This window comes from Arachis ipaensis, chromosome B9 (assembly GCF_059453495.1).
Source record: "Arachis ipaensis isolate K30076 ecotype BB chromosome B9, ASM5945349v1, whole genome shotgun sequence".
NCBI classification, from domain to species: domain Eukaryota; kingdom Viridiplantae; phylum Streptophyta; class Magnoliopsida; order Fabales; family Fabaceae; genus Arachis; species Arachis ipaensis.
The window spans coordinates 66,889,880-66,892,411 of NC_142444.1; the positions used below are offsets into that span (position 1 = coordinate 66,889,880).

General features: G+C 41.5%; 1 non-coding gene across 1 annotated transcript; it reads right to left on the reverse strand.

The window, feature by feature from the left end:
* Window positions 1–614: 614 nt before the first annotated feature.
* Window positions 615–722, reverse strand: LOC148544939 (small nucleolar RNA R71). The gene has a single exon (XR_015902041.1). It is a non-coding gene; the product is annotated as a small nucleolar RNA R71 (small nucleolar RNA).
* Window positions 723–2,532: the final 1,810 nt, after the last annotated feature.

The window sequence follows — 2,532 nt, forward strand, 5'->3', positions numbered from 1 at the left end:
TCCTCTGATACCTCAAGGAATCTCTATACTATGACATAGAGGATTCCCTACTTTCTTGTTCTCTTCTCTTTCATATGAGTAGGAACAAAGATAAAGGCATACTTGTTCAAGCTGATCCTGAACCTGAAAGAACCTTGAAGAGAAAGCTAAGAGAAGCTAAAGCACAATTCTCTTTAGAGGGCCTAACAGAGCTCTTCAAGGAAGAAGAAACCATGGCAACCGAAAACAACAATGCCAACAGTGCAACGAAGGTGCTTGGTGACTTTACTGCACCTACTTCCGACTTCTATGGGAGAAGCATCTCAATCCCTGCCATTGGAGCAAACAACTTTGAGCTTAAGCCTCAATTAGTTTCTCTAATGCAACAGAATTGCAAGTTTCATAGACTTCCATTAGAAGATCCTCATCAGTTCTTAGTTGAATTCTTGCAAATCTGTGACACTGTCAAGACCAATGGGGTTGACCCTGAAGTCTACAGACTTATGCTTTTTCCTTTTGCTGTAAGAGACAGAGCTAGGACATGGTTGGATTCACAACCTAAAGAAAGCCTGAACTCTTAGGAAAAGCTAGTCAATGCCTTCTTGGCAAAGTTCTGTCCACCTCAAAAATTGAGCAAGCTTAGAGTGGAAATCCAAACCTTCAGACAGAAGGAAGGAGAATCCCTCTATGAAGCATGGGAAAGATACAAGCAATTGATCAGAAGGTGCCCTTCTGACATGCTTTCTGAATGGAGCATCATAGGAATTTTCTATGATGGTATGTCTGAACTATCCAAGATGTCATTGGATAGCTCTGCTGGAAGATCTCTTCATCTAAAGAAGACGCCTGCAGAAGCTCAAGAACTCATTGAAATGGTTGCAAATAACCAATTCATGTACACTTCTGAAAGGAATCTTGTGAATAATGGGATAGCTCAGAAGAAAGGAGTTCTTGAGATTGATACTCTGAATGCCATATTGGCTCAGAATAAAATATTGAGCCAACAAGTCAATATGATTTCTCAGAGTCTGTCTGAAATGCAAGCAGCAACAGACAGTACTAAGGAAGCTTCCTTTGAAAAAGAAGCTTATGATCTTGAGAACCCAGCAATGGAAGAGGTGAATTACATGGGAGAACCCTATGGAAACACCTATAATCCTTCATGGAAAAATTATCCAAATCTCTCATGGAAGGATCAACAGAGACCTCAACAAGGTTTCAATAACAATAATGGTGGAAGAAATAGGTTTAGCAATAGCAAGCCTTTTCCATCATCTTCTCAGCAACAAACAGAGAATTCTAAACAGAGCCACTCTGATTTAGCAACCATTGTCTCTGATCTAATCAAAATCACTCAAAGTTTCATGACTGAAACAAGATCTTCCATTAGAAATTTGGAGGCACAAGTGGGTCAACTGAGTGAGAAAATCACTGAACTCCCTCCTAGTACTCTCCCAAGCAATACAGAAGAGAATCCAAAGAGAGAGTGCAAGGCCATAAACACGTCTCACATGGCCGAACCTGGAGAGGAGGAAGAGGCAGTAATCTCCACTGAGGAAGACCTCAATGGACGTCCACTGACCTCCAAGGAGTTCCCTAATGAGAAACCATGGGAATCTGAGGCTCAAACTGAGACCATAGAGATTCCATTGAATTTACTTCTGCCATTCATGAGCTCTGATGAGTATTCTTCCTCTGAAGAGGATGAAGATGTTACTGAAGAGCAAGTTGCTAAGTACCTTGGAGCAATCATGAAGCTAAATGCCAGGTTGTTTGGTAATAAGACTTGGGAGGATGAACCCCCCTTGCTCACCAAAGAACTGGATGACTTGATTAGGCAGAGATTACCTCAAAAGAGACAAGACCCTGGAAAATTCTCAATCCCTTGTACCATAGGCACCACAACCTTTGAGAAGGCTCTGTGTGACCTGGGATCAAGTATAAACCTTATGCCTCTCTTTGTAATGGAGAAGCTAGGGATCACTGAGGTACAAGCAGCAAGAATCTCACTGGAGATGGCAGACAATTCAAAGAAACAGGATTATGGACTTGTAGAGGATGTCTTGGTAAAGGTTGAAGACCATTACATCCCTACTGATTTCATAATTCTAGAGACTGGAAAGTGTTGGGATGAATCCATCATCCTTGGTAGACCCTTCCTAGCCACAGCAAAAGCTGTGATTGATGTTGACAGAGGAGAACTGATCATTCAAGTGAATGAAGACTCCCTTGTGTTTAAAGCTCAAGGATATCCCTCTGTCACCATGGAGAGGAAGCATGAAGAGCTTCTCTTAATACAGAGTCAAACAGAGCCCCCACAGTCAAACTCTAAGTTTGGTGTTGGGAGGCCACAACCAAACTTTAAAGTTTGGTGTTGAACCCCCACATTCAAACTCTAAGTTTGGTGTTGGGAGGTTCCAACATTACTCTGAACATCTGTGAGGCTCCATGAGAGCCACTGTCAAGCTATTGACATTAAAGAAGTGCTTGTTGGGAGGCAACCCAATTTTTACTTATCTATGTTAAATTTCTATTTTCTTTTGTTATTTTATA